The sequence below is a fragment of the Ursus americanus genome, chromosome 21 (assembly GCF_024610735.1).
Source record: "Ursus americanus isolate L20-20 chromosome 21, mUrsAme1.1.p, whole genome shotgun sequence".
NCBI lineage: Eukaryota > Metazoa > Chordata > Mammalia > Carnivora > Ursidae > Ursus > Ursus americanus.
The window spans coordinates 30,770,954-30,786,180 of record NC_142147.1 but is presented as its reverse complement, the minus strand read 5'-3'; positions in this window follow the sequence as shown (position 1 = coordinate 30,786,180).

Genomic DNA, 15,227 nt, shown 5'->3' with positions numbered 1-15,227 from the left:
TCCATCAGGATGGGGCCAGTTGTCTATTTGGTGAGTTGTCCTAGAGCAGCCGATGGGAACCTGGCCTCCTGATTCTTCCTTAGTACTGTAGGGCGGTAGGAGGCTGGCTGATGACTCTGAGGAACCCTACTCTGCATCATGCAGAAGTGTTTGATTGCCACAGGTTTGCACCTGTTGCTCTGCCAACAATAAAGTTATTACACGTTGTTTTAATGGAGAAATAATATTTCACGTGCCTTACTTTGCTGAACTTGCTCCAGTTGTTTAACCAATTTCCAGTATTTCCTTTATTATAAATGTTGAGATCTGCATCTTTGTGTGTCAATTCTTTTTTTCTGTACTCTAGATTATTTTCTAAGACACCCTTTGTATAAACAGATTTACTGAAGGGCAGTGTAGTCTGATGCTTGACAACACAGACTGGAGTCTGGATTACTTGAGATCAAATGTAGACCCTGCCACCGGCATTTCAGTTTTCTCAACTCCCCCACATTTTGCTGCCCCCATCTATAAAATAGGGGACAATAGTATTAGTTATTTATTTCTTTTTCTTTTTTTATTATTTAAAAAAAATTTTTAAAGATTTATTTATTTGTCAGAGAGAGGGAGCACAGAGGGAGAAGCGGGCTCCCCGCTGAGCAAGGAGCCCGATGAGGGACTTGATCCCAGGATCCTGGGATCATGACCTAAGCTGAACGCAGATGCTTAACCAACTGAGCCACCCCGGCTTCCCCAAAAGTGGTATTTGAAATATAAGTTGTTGTGGGGTTTATATTAATACTTGTAAAGCACTTACTTACTTAAAACAACATTTAGCCCATAGTAAGCATTAGTAAGTAATATTTAATATTACTGAGACAAAGGGGATGAATATTTTAAGATTCTTGATACATATTGCTAATTATATTCAATGGGAAAGAGGAAAAGGCCTTAGCTTGTTTCCTTCCCAGGAGGAGGGAACAGTGATGGGGGTGAGGAAGATGAGAGAAGGGTCAGTTTTAGAACACAAATTGGACCACGTGGCCTAGCAGGCAGGGTCACTGATTCTTAAAAGGGTGTCACATGGGAATGGGTACCTCTTTCTCTTTGCTTCTTCCCATAGCATTTCTTCTCGTCTCTTTACTTGTCTGTAATATGCAACTGGGTGGATGGTGGTAAGGTCCTCAGATGTGGGTCTGGGCTAAAAGATACAGAAGCTCCTAAATTTGGGACAAGTTTCTGTGTTCTAGCCCAGTATACTGTGGAGTGCTCTGTAGTGGAGTTTGAGACACAGGCTCTGTACTGGCCGAGTCAGTCCCTGGTATCCATTCACCACTGTCCTTCATGCATGAAGGAGGGTTGTGTGAGCCAGGATTCAGGTATTTCTGTACTCACTGACTGTATGTAATATCATCTAATAAGGCCCCAAATGCAATCATCATACATACTCTATTTAAAATGGATGTGCCCTTTTTCCCACCAGGAAAAAAAAAGTATGTAAGAAGCAGATTTCAGTGTTATATATTTTCTTAGAGATGTGGAGAAGTCCCTCAGGTTAGGGAGCAAGATGGTGGCTTACTGGAGAGCTGTGTTGGTGTCTTGAAAACACTGCTCTTTTTCTCAGAGGCAAAAGCCTTCAGGCCTTTGGAATATGAACCGGCTTTTCTTTGCTTTCAGGAAACTATTAGCACATCCATTTTGAATGTCTGCTAAACAGTGAAGGAGTCAGTGTTTTATGAGTGTCTGCTTTTCATCTCAGGAGACATTTTCAGCTTCTGCTTTTTCCCAATGAGCAGAGGGGGGCCATCCACTTTGCATTGGATGCTGGTTTTTGCTGAAGGGTTCCTTCCAGTAGAAACCAGACAGGAAATATTCCCAGAGCCTGGTTGTTTGGGTGTGGAGACAGCAAGTCCAGGAGACAGGCTGATGTCCCTGAAAGACCCACATTCACATGCCCGCTTCCTTCTATAATTTATTTCTGCCCAAGGAGACTAGGCCACCCTCCAAAATATATACCAGATATCTGGGATTGCAGTTGAAAAACCCACTACTTGCCTTGAGTATGCCTTGTTGGAAATAAAGAAGCAAACAGTCCTGGCTTGTGCCTAGTGACAGTTTAGAGTAAGTAAAAGAATTATTTCACCAACCAAAAATTGAAAGAGGATTACTCAAAGGGGATTAATATATTGGACTTCTAAGCCATCATTAAAATTCTGCTGTAAAAGGATATTGAGCAACATGGAAAATGCCCATAGTATATTTCTAAAGGGGAAAAAGCAGTTATAAACCAGAGCTTACGGGGCAGGGAGTAACAGGTAGACAGATGTGTGAATGTGGGTGTGTGAATGTGAATGTGTATAGATTAGTGATAGGTCAAAATACTAATAATGGTTATATTTGGGTGCTGAGATTATGGTGTTTTTCTCCTTTGGTTTTCTAAGCTTTCTGCATAAAACATGCATCATATTTAAGTGTAAACATTTTACTGAAGTGTAATGTATGTGCCCAAATTATAAGTAGACAACTTTCTAATTCTTTATAAAATTTAAATCTGGCCATGCTACTAGTACCTAGATAAAGCAAGCAGAACATTCCTAGCACCCCAGAAGCTTCTTGAACCTTGTCCTCGTCACTGTTCCTTAAAAGGTAAACCACTGCAGTGGCTTTGAAAGATGTCAACTCAGCCTGGCTCCACTGTTTCCCAGACTTCCCTTCCCTGTATGTTTTGAGTTATGGTGAGGCATCAGAGTCCCTTGCAAAATACCCACAGCATAGAAGTAGGAGGCAGTGAGGGTTCTGGCCTGTGCTTATGGGTTCTAACTTGTCTTCCTTCTCTTTCACTTTACTTCCATCTTCCCTTCCCCGTGGCTGGCCCTTCCGACCTCAGACATGAAGACTACAGCCTTACAGAGACGGTGTAACTAGCTTCCACTGTTATGTAAGGTCTAATCACTACAGTAATCCCTTTATTTTTTCCTAAGATTGATTGCTTGCTTGATTAATTGATTTAGGAGAGAAAGCACACACAATCAGGGGGGAGGGGCAGAGGGAGAGGGAGAGGGAGAGGCAGGCTCCCTGCTGATCAGGGAGCCTGACAACTTGGTGCTCGATCCTGGGACTACAGAACCATGACGTGAGACGAAGGCAGACACTTAACCGACTGAGCCACCCAGGCATCCCTGCAGTAATCCCTGTAATATGTATATGTGTATGCACATGTGTGTATCTCGTAATGGCTTTGCTTCTCTGGTTGAACCCTGTCTGATAACAGAATTATGGTGTTCACATACTTGTGTAGTCCCCTTACAATGAGCAGGATTGACCTGTGTCACTAATAAGATGTTCTGGAAATAGCAGTATGGGACTTTCAAGATTAGGTCATAAAACATATTGCAGCTTCTAATTCTTTCTCCGATTTCTTGCTTTGGAAGAAGCCAGCTCCCATGTCATGAAGACATTCAGTCAGTCCTATGAAGAAGTCCACCCTGAGTCAGAACCACCCAGCTAAACTGCTTCCAAAGTCCTGACTCACAGAAACTATGTAAGATAATAAATGTTAATTGTTATTTTGTGTCGCTAACTTTTGGGGTAATTTGTTAACACAGCATTAGACCCATGGAATTCAGAGTAAGCGAAATACTTATTATTTAAGGCCTGCAAGTTTTGGGGTGGTTTGTTATCCACAACAGATGTAAAAATCCTTTCTAAAGTCCTGACAGTTATGCTAGAAATCTGAGTCAGTTTAGGGGCATGTTCTACTGTATGTAACAGCAACTTGAACAAATGGGGCTATATTTGTTCTCACATAATAAAAAATCTAGACGGAGGTAGTTCTAGTGTGGACTCAGTGGCCCACCACTGGGTATGGCTTCAGCATCTTTGCAATTCTCTGGGCCTTCTCCTTAGTTATAAGATGGCTACCGTAGCTTCAAGCATCACATCTTCACAGCATCACTTTGAAAGCAGAGATGGGATTTGTGGGATGGAAAGACAGTTCTCACATGCCTCCCTTTTATCACGGAAGGAAACTCGCTCTCAGATGTCCCCTAGCAGAGTTCCCCTTAATGTTTCATTGGCCTGAATTGGGCCACATGGTCATCCCTAGACATGTAGGCCCACTTTCTCTGACATGAAGGGCACACTGGCAGATTCTTGAAAAGAGTGGAGAGATGGCCCTTAGGTAGACAGCAAGGAAGGTTTGCCACAAAATCTTTACCTGACAAAATCCGACTTATCTTTCAGATGCCTGCCTCTTTAGGAAGGATTTCTTCAGCTATGTCAGGGCTTTCTTTTAAACTCTTGCGTGTGTATGTTGAGTTCTTTCTCTTTGGACTGCCGATCGCTGTAATTTGGATAGTTTGGTTATTTAATGATGCCTGTCTCTCTTGCTAGAGTGCACATCTCATAATTCAAGCCTAAGGATACAGGATCTGGCACACGGGAGCCAGGAAGTTCATTCTCCTTCCCTGCTCTGCCTCGCTCGTTCTTTTTCCCTATTTCTGGTCAATAGAAATCATTGTGAGAAGTAAACTGTTCAGTTTTCCACTGACTTTTATTTGTAAATCTGTCCCAGGAGTGTTCAATTGACTTGTTGAGTGTACCTGTTTAGTAAAGCAAGATCTTGGGTGTTTAGCAAATAGAATGTTCTACATGTGAACATGTGAATGAGAAGTCCCATGACAGGAAAATTGGATTTCTCCTTTACTTTGTATATCTGACAAGGCTTGATTAAATATTAATCAGACTCTCCTGGAAACAGGGCCTGAGTTTAGTGATATAATTGTAGCTCATATTCATGATTTAGGATTCATGCTCCTTACTGCTTCCTCTGGAATAATAATGTCATTTCCCTCGAAGGCTTTTCAAGTCAACAAGAACAGATACAGAGGGAGAAGGGGCATGTGTCAGACGTGGTTTGCTGAACTGTGAATGGGAAGGCCACTGCTTAGTTTTGACTGGAATACGGTCCCTGTCTGCATCCCTCTTTCAGATTTGCCCATTTATTAATATCACTTGGGCCCTGCTATGTGCCAGGAAGTGTTCTAGGTGCAAAGATACAACAGTAAACCACACAGACAAAAATCTCTGCCCACATAAAGCTTAAATTCTAATGTTTCCTGACACCTACACTTTTGAGAACTATTACATGTATTTTCGATGCTCACAACTACCTGTGAGACATAATTTCTTATCCCCCATGATAGACATGAACAGTTCTGTTTTGTTTTGTTTTTTCCTTCCCATATATTTTTCTCCTCTTGGTTACAAAATCTCTGCTACCCAAAGCCTCTGTAGATGAACAGCTCCCATTTCAGTGTTCCAGAGGGGGACCAGTAAACCATATATGACCAAGCAGAAAATCTTATCTCCAGGCCAGGCCAGGCCAGAGTCCTCTCTGGAGCTTAAACACCAGAACTATCAGCAAGACTAGATTTTCCCCCTGTTGAGATTACTGAACAGGTAGTTACTGGCAGACAAAGATTCATATGCTACTCTCTACCCATCCACACACACCTAATACACACACACACGAGAGAGAGTGAGAGAGAGAACGAACCAGGCTGCTGACATCTTTTGAAGTTCTAGATTTAGTTATGCTAAAGTCAAATATCTTCGAGAGCCAACCTGCCTGTTTATCTCTTCCATTTCCCTTCTTTTTCCTTTCTTATCTCTCTGGTTTTTGGCAAATGTTTTGGTTTCATATTGCTGCCTAATATATTACCACAAACTTAGAGTCTTGTTTATTACAAACATAGGTTTATTTTCTGTGTCTTCATGGGTCAGGAGTCAGGGCTGAGTCAGTTGTCTGCTCAGGGGCTTCTAGCAAGACATCAACTGGGCTGTGTTCTCATCTGGAAGCTTGCTTGGGGAAGCATCTCTTCCACGTTCATTCAGGCTGTTGGCAGCATTTGCTTCCTTGGAGCTGTATGACTGAGGCCCTGTTTTAGTGCTGTTCGCCAGGGGCCATTCTCAGTTCCTCAAGGCCACCCATGGCTCTTAGCTGTGTGGCCCCTCACAAGCCCACTGACAACATGGTAACTTACTTCCTCAAAGCCACCAACGGAGACTCTCTTGCTCCAGTTTGCTAAGATGGAATTTTATACAATGTAATCTAATCTAGGGAATGCCATTGTCATGTTTGCCACATCCCATTGGTTAGAAACAAGTCACAAGTTCTTCCCCCATTCAAGGGGATGGAATTATACAAGGATGTGATTCACAGTGGGTCACCAATGAGTGTGTCTGCTACAAGAACCTAGTTTATGTGCCAAGCACTAGGCATCACACTGGGGAATACCAAAGTGCAAAAGAGGTATGGCTCCTTATATCTTGGAGCTTACATTCTTGTAAATTTGGAGCTTGTGAATTATATAAGCCAATAAAATGCTGCCTATTCCCCAGTTTTGTTTTTCCCTATAAGCTAGTTTGAGTTCTTGGCAGCAGAAAGAATCCTAACTGATACAATTCCATTTTGTAGATGGGACAAATATATAGATTGTAGGAGTCGAGGAACTTATCCTAATGCTCTTTCCCTGGGCCCTTAGTCATGGAATGGGTAAGACTTTGGGGTGAAATGCGGGGGTTAATTGTGTTTTGGCTCCACTGTGTCTGACCTTAGAAACTTCACCTTTTGGAACCCCAGCTTTCTGATCTCTGAAATGAACGTAGTACCTGTCCACCATAAGGCCTATTCTGTATGGTTCCTATGTGACAGTGTTCTGAGAATAGCTGCAGACCTAGGCAGATATTGCTAATGTACTGGGAGACCAGCAACAAGATCACACCACTGTGGAATATTTCTGGACCAGCTGATGTTTACATGGAGCTTCCCAAAGGACACATCTTGAGAGGGAGCACTCTGCCCTTCCTTAACATCTTTGCTTCTCCAGTTCTTGACACACAGAATGTGCTAAGTGATTGCTAGTTGGTCGTTCCAGGATCTTGTGTGTTCTTTCCTCAACACATTTGTGGGAGACAGAATAATGGCCCCTCAAAGACGCCCACTCCCTGATCCCTGGAACCTGCACATGCAGAAGGGACTTTCCAGATGTGTTAAGGGTCTTGAGATGGGGAATTGTCCTGGATTATCTGGGTGGCCGATGTAATCACGGGTCTTTATAAAGAAAGAGACAGAAGGGTCAGAGGTAGAGGGAAGGAGAGGAGGTAATAGAAGCAGAGTTTGGAGTGATGCCATGGCTGGGAGGGACCACAGGCTAAGGAACAGAGCAGCCTCTAGAAGCTGAGGAAGACAAGGACCAGATTCTTCTCTAGAGTTTCCAGAAGGAATGCAGCCCTGCTGACACCTTGATGTTGGCCAGTAATACTCTTTTCTGAACTTCTGACCTCCAGAACTATAAGATAATAAATTGGTGTTGTTTCAAGCTGCTAAATTTGTGGTACTATTTTGTGGCAGTAATTGGAAACTAATGTAGTGCTAGTCCGATAACAGTATTGTTTTATATATGTAGCCCTAGTGTGTGCAGGAATCAGCTACCATCAGGCCATCAGAACCAGTTTGTAAGTATTTGAGAATTTTGCAAGCTCACTGTCAAACTCATGATAGCATGAAATTGACTATGTTGGGATTATTTACACAAATCAACAGCTATAAATTACAGCTTATAGAAGTTCTGGAGAGCTAGTTTGTCGGCATACCACTGTGGGTGGGTGTCTGTGTATTATGAGGAGTGTGGGAGGCAACTGGGTCTAAGTGGAGATATATGTGATATATGGTGATTCCAGAGGATACCAAGGCCCTTGAAGGCAGGATCCACGTCTTGTTATCTCTAAAACTCTTCCTTCCCTATGCTTTGCACATTGTACATCCCCAAAATGTTTATTCAAATTTGGAATATGTTATCCTTTAATGACGGGCGCAGATGGGATCAGTCCTTCAGTCTTGGCCTCTTGCATACTACTGTCCAACTAACCCTCCAGGAGCACCCCAAAATAGCAGAGAACAGAGGGATTTGAAACCAGTGAGAATCTGAATTTGAGACAATGCCTTCTCCCTGAGCAGTTGTGGGACCCTGCAGAAGTAGCCTTTGTGAAGTCCAGTTTCCTTATCAACAAGATGGAAATTTTGCTTGCACACTGTTGTATGAAGGTCCAACACAATAATGGACGTGGAGGGAGTTTGTAAACTCTAAAATGCCATATAGATAGAGGTCATTATCACATTGAAAACTGGGTAAGAGCCTCATGATGTAAAACTGTGTGTGTGTGTGTGTGTGTGTGTGTGTGTATGTGTGTGTGTGTGTGAGAGAGAGAGAGGGAACACACAAGTAAATATGAGTTTTAAGATGTATTTACTGCCTGCTAAGTGAAATAAGTCAAGCAGAGAAAGACAATTATCATATGGTTTCTCTCATCTATGGAACATAAGAACTAGGAAGATTGGTAGGAGAAGAAAGGGATAAAGAAGGGGGGTAATCAGAAGGGGGAATGAAGCATGAGAGACTATGGACTCTGAGAAACAAACTGAGGGCTTCAGAGGGGAGGGGCGTGGGGGAATGGGATAGGCCGGTGATGGGTAGTAAGGAGGGCACATATTGCATGGTGCACTGGGTGTTATACACAACTAATGAATCATCGAACTTTACATCGGAAACCAGGGATGTACTGTATGGTGACTAACATAATATAATAAAAAAACATTATTATAATAAAATAAAATAAAATAAAATAAAATAAAATAAAATAAAATAAAAAAAAATAAAATAAAATAAATAAAATAAAATAAAATAAAGTAAAGTAAAGTAAAGTAAAATAAAATAAAATAAAATAAAATAAAATAAAATAAAATAAAATGTATTTACCGTGAGGGAGCCCATCTGAGGCTTTCTGAATCTGAAACTTCGGGAGTGGCCCCTCCTGAAACAGACAGGTGTATTTTCAAAAAAGCCCCACGGGTGATTTCAGTTTACACCCCCTGTTGCACAGAGGAAGGAATGTTTGAGCTGAGTTTTCAGAGGCGTCTGCATGGGACCCTGGGAGGGTCAGAGTTTTCAGAGGCATCACCACTGGGAATGAGTTGAATTAACAAAATGATTGGTAGCGTTCCTTCCAGTAAATAAGACTCTTATTTACCTTCAGAGCCCAGCAAAGTGCCTGACAACACCACAGGCACATGACAAAGGTTTGTTGGATCAGGGAACAAGAAATAGGGGGAGGTGAAGAGAAATTAGCCCTGTGTCTTTGACTGACCACTAGGTGGCAGGAGCATCATGCTAAGTCCAAGCTCAGGCGCCTCACTGCCCTGGTGGTTGACCAGAGCCTTCTTGAGGGCCTTGAATATCTTTCTAGGATAAGGCTTGTCATGGGAGGATGGGGGTGCAGGGAGCAAGTAAGCCTTTTTCAGAAAAAGGCTTACACTTAGACTTTATGAATTTCACAAAAGGCCTCACAGACAAAGGAATTTATTTCCATTGTCATAAATATCCACAGACAGGATAGAAAAAAAATTTTTTTCACACTATTATAGATCTGTATGTTTTTTAAATGTAACATTTCTTAAATTCCTTAAATGTATGGATAGTCTCAAAAACATAAATGGCAAGTTCTCCCCACTCCCCAGCCTCCCCCCCACTATTCCCTCCCATTCACGAGGTCCCACACCCCTTCCCCACAGAGCCAGGGATGGGACGCAGCCTCCTGATGGAAATGACACCAGACTATTCAGCTGCAGAGCTCATTCCCATTGCAGGAGGAGCCTGGCTCCTAAGCAGGGTTTTTCAAAATGCAGCCGAATCACCTGGGGCTGGTGTGCATAAAAATGCCAATTCCTAGGGATCACCAGACTGTAAATCTGAACCCCTGGCAGTGCTGCAGTCTGCGGTCGCCCTGGCTGTGAACCAGCTGCATGTGATTCTCACGTACAACCCAAGTGTGAGAACCTCTCCGTCGGGCTTTCTCAGGAGCCTCCCTGGGGCTCCCATGGGCCCTTCAGAGGTCCAGAGATGATCCCGCCACCTCCAGCTTCTCATACAGACACACACGCGTGTACACATGTGCACACACTCAGGTGGTTTTTTGGGGTTTTTTGTTTTGTTTTGTTTTTTCTGGATTATATGCACGGTAACTCATGGTCGTTGTACAAATCCATGGATTATAAAAATAAATAACACAGGAAACAGAAATCCTCTGTCATGTTGTAGATCAGAGAGAGTTAAAATGTTAGCAGTTGGTATTTTACTGCCTTCAATCTTGACCCCTCCCCACCTTTAGGTATAAAAATAAAGCAATTCTGTGTTTTTTTTCCTCCGGAAAAGCTTCATAAAAACAAATAGGGTGCCTAACCCCGACGAGAGACTTTCAGAGATGCGCAACAGCAATCTATGATGCAGGTCAGGCGAGTTAGTTATCACGTTAGTGTGTGTTCCTGAGAAACACCCCAGAGTCCAAGTTCAAGGACATCTTCTTGGGATACGTTTTTTGCTGTAGAGCGAGGCTTTGGGTTTGTCACACACATCCTTGTCATTGTGTTCTTTTGAGATTTCCTTCCCTTAACTGAGGCTGCAGTTGTCCACCTATGGCCCTGAGTTGATGGTGTTTGAGCCCTTCCTGGAGACAAGCACTGAACTAAGTGCTTTATGTGCATGATCTCATTTCATTCTTACGGCAGCTCAGCTGGCTGGCAGCTGTTAGCATCCTCATTCTACGTATAAGGAATGTGATTATGGTTACGGGCCACAGGTAGTAAGGTAGTGATGGGGCTGGGATTTCTGAAATCTGTGTAGTCTAACTTTAGAGCCACACCCTTAGTTACTGCATTAATGGGGCCATCCACTGTTTCCAGTGCCTGCCCAGGAGATCCCTTGTAGGCATATGCTGTTTTTCCTACAGGAGAATCAATTGTGCTTTGCTCATTGTCTAGAATTTCCCATCAATTCTCTCAACAATAGTGCAAGATGGGTGCTCTTCCTCCCATTTTGCAGAAAAGGAACTGATAGTTGGGGAGTATGATAGGCACAGTTCTAAGTAATGATTCCTCCAAACCCTCCCCCCATGATTCCCACCCTAGTATCCATGCCCTTGTATGATCTCCTCTCCTTGAATGGGGGAAGCACTTGTGATTTCCTCTTACTTAATATAAGAAATGACAAAGGTGAAGGGATTTTGCAAATGTTATTGGGGTCCTTGAGCAGGTGATTTTGAGCTAACAGGGAGATTATCCTGAGTGGGCCTGGCCTAATCAGTAAGCCCATAAAAGAGGGTTCAAGGCCTTCCATCAAGCTAGAGATAGTGTTCTACTAGCCTTGGAGGAATATGCTGCCATGTTGTGAGAGGGCTTATGAGCCCATGTGAGAGTCAGAGAGGGCCCTGGGATCAGGAAGGGAATACAGCTGCTGATCACCTTGGTTCCAACTCTGTGAGACCTACACAAAGGACCCATCTAAGTGATGTCCGGATTCCTGATCCATGGAAACGATGAAATAATAACCGTGTATTGTTTGAACCCCTAAATTTATGGTGATTTGTTACACAGCTTAGGCTTCTCTGTCTGAACACACCAGACCCAATACTGCAGGGTCAGCCCAAGGCCTGCAGGATTCTTTGGCATCTTTCTGGAATTCATACACCACAACCCTCCTACCCCTGAAAAGTTCTGAAGTGATTGGGCATGTAGATTTTTGTGAAAGAGTCCAGAAGATCCAACTCCTACCTGTATAGTTGAGCCCTGTGGCCTAATAGTTAAATCACACATCTTCTAAACCAGAGGTTGTGGGTTTGGGTCCCACCATATTTATGGTTTCCAGAATTAGCAAATAAAAATATAAGATGGATGCCCAGGTACATTTGAATTTCAGATAAACAGCAAATAATATTTTAGTATAAGTCTATCTCATGCAATATTTGGGACGTACTTATACTAAAAAGTAATTCATGTCTGAAATTCAACTTTAAGTGGGCATCCTGGGTTTCAGCTGGCAGCCCACCGGTAAGGTGCCTCTTTATTTCCCATGAGGCAGCGCAGCTTAGTGGTTGTTGAGGGCTGAGCACATGGATTCTGGAAGCAAACTTGGGTCTGAGTCCTGGCACCACACAGCTGGCTATGAAATCAGGGCGAGTTATTTAACTTCTCCTCGCCTCGATTTCTTCGTCTGTAATATGAGAGCATATAGTGAGAGGTGTAAATGAAGTAAACCACGCAGAGCGCTTTTTGAGGGGTCCTGCTTTGGTAAGTGATACATAAATATTAGTGGGGCTTATGTTGGGAATCCCTAAGGATGTCCCAGCACCACAGTAAAATACTCAGGGATATGGCTGTGGTTTCCTTCCTCCCGCTCTTTGGTGCTGCTAAAATCGAGCCCTTCCAAAGTACGGGGAACATTCTGGGGGACCACCTGGGGGATTCTGTTTCAGTTTTGGACTGCAAATGCTTGGCAGCGAGTGACGAGCTATAGAAGTGGCTGACAGATGGTTTCTCTTTCCATCTGAGTTTCCTGGTTTGGAGGAAACAAAACTTCTGTCGATGATTCATTGTTGAAGTCAGCTTTAGCCAGCGTTTAAATAGAAACGGCTGGCTGTAGAAAACGTTGTCACCACCCAGAAGTGAGATCTGTTTCAAAACTGTGGTGAGCAAAGTGCATTTCTTAGAGACAAAACCAGGGTATTAAATCACATGCGCTGGCATGTCTTCTCCAGAAAGTCAGGCTTCCCTGGCTGCCCGCCGCCTCTGCTTCCTGATGCCCCACAGATCCAAGCTTCTGTAACCCTTGCTTGCTGGAGAGCAGGTTTCCCTCCCACCATTGGGGTACATACATTAAGAATGCTGGATCACATGATTCCCTTTAAATCTTGATTATGGTGTCAAGGAGACAGTTTTAATTTGATGTTGGTATGTCTTTTAAAATCTTTCCAAACCTTGCTAATCTCTTTTTTATTAACAGGAAACTGACCTGAAGCCCAGAGACTCTAAGAGGCAATAGTTTTTAACTAGACTCTAATAATGTTGTATTATATTAGGTTTTTTAAAAAATATTCTTTTGGTAACTATTTATTTTGACATAATTTTCAACTCATAGAAAAGATGCAAAAAATAGTGTAAGGAACCACCCAGATTCACCTACTGATACATTTTGTCCCATTTGCTATATAATTCTTTTTCTCTTTTTCTCTCTCCCTCCTTCCCTCTCTGTCCTCCTCTTTCTCTCTCCCCTGCTTCACTCTGTCTTCCTCTCTTCCCTCCCTCTTTCTCTAATTTTTTAAACCATTTGAGTGAATTTTGGAGAGACATCATTCCCTTTTATACCTAAAGTACTAAAATGTGTATTCCTTAAGAACCAGGACTTTCTCTTAATGATTAAACTCAGGCAATATACTGCTGATACAGTGCTCTTTTGCAGTTCATATTCAATTCCATCAGTTGTCCCAATAAAGTTCTTTATAGCTCCCTCCCTCCACTGCCACTCCAGTCCAGAATTCAACTCAGGGTAGCCCACTGTCTTCAGTTGTCCTGTTTCTTATCTCTTTAGTAGTTTGTAATAGTCTTTCAACCTTCCTTTGGCTCTATTGAGCTGGCCATTTTTGGAGAGTACAGGACCATTTTTGTTTTTTTATTTTTTAGAATGTTCCTCAGTTTGGGTTTGTCTGGCATTTCCTCATGAATAAATCCAGTTATGCATAGTCTGGCAGGGATATTACAAAAGTGATATTGTGTACGTCTCAGTGCACTGTATTAGGAAGCATGTAATATAAATTTGTCCATATTGGTGATACTGCCTTTGATCACTTGGTTAAGGCATTGCCTGCCAGGTTTCTCAACTATAAAGTTACCATTTTTCACTTTTTATTTAGTATGTGATTTGTGAGGAACTATTTTGAGACTAGACTATTTTGAATAACCTGTTTTTGTTAATCAAACTTTGAGCAACTAGTTGATTTTCTAACATTTCTTTTGTATTTATTATAGGCATTCAACTGCAATTACTTATTATTTAAAGATGGACTCATGGATCTTTAAATTTTATTCATGGTTTATAATCCATTACTGTCATTATTTATTTTGATGCTCGAATTACCCCATATTTAGGTGGTGGGAGTCCCTAACCTGTCTTCATTGTATTAATGTTTAAGATTACTTTCTCTTCACAGTAAATGATACTCATTTTCCTTTTACAGTAGCAATAGAATTTTTTTAAAATTTATGTTTAAAAATGAGTTTATTTAAAGAAAAATAATATATTTTTATATAATATATGTATATATGTACATATAAAATATTAAGAAAAATATTAATGATACTTTGGGCCCAGGTATAACAAAAATCACAGAAATGTTGGTATGCAAATAACAGAAATTTGGGAAATGCTGCTCTTGTATTGTGGATTAGGTCGGCTCTGTGTTTTTGTATTTCAAATATTTGACCATTGTGTCCTAATTAAAAACTTGAAATGTTTCCAGAGTTCTTCCGTTTTGACATGCACACTTTGTCTCTTACATTGCCTCTTTTCCTTGATGTGCAATAATAATCCTTTGCCAGACTTTATGTCCTGGCCTTTCCTTGAGAAATACAGCATACAGCCGGGAAAATGAACTGTCCCCATTACAACCTCACCAAGTTATTCAAGGCCAGGTTCGAAGACCCCCTTTTAATCAGGTCAGGTTCTTTATGCATGCAATAAAAATTGGGTCTGCTTTACTTAAACTATATGAATGGGATTGCCTGCAGAATCTAAGACATGTCTGAAGATCTAGGCTTGGGGAAAATAGAAACATGGTAGCTTTGGGTATCTGGGTAGCAGGGAGTCATGGGAAGGCTCTTTAGGGTACCACCATCTGGATGATGTGCTCCATTCATTTTCCTGCATCTCTCTTCTTATACTTCATATTTCTAGGAGAACATCCATTTCGCTTTCCTTGGGTCACGAGTCCCATTTGATTAGAGGAGGGAAGGGTACCTTGATTTACCAGACCTCTGAAACAACATACAAGGCAGGGTTCATTCCCCAAAGGAAAATCAGATGCAATTGACAAAACATCTCAAAATCGCAAGCAGTTATTATGTACCAGGTACTCAGTTAAAAATTTAACATCTGTCGACTGATTTAATGTACACCATAACCTGATAACATTTTTTTTTTTAATTTGAGAGAGAGTGAGAGAGCAAGAGAGTCAAGCAGGGGGGAGAGGGAGAAGCAGGCTCCCTGTTCAGCATGGGGCTCCATCCCAGGACCCTGGGATCATGACCTGAGCCAAAAGCAGACATAATCAACTGAGCCACCCGGGCGCCTAACCTGATAACA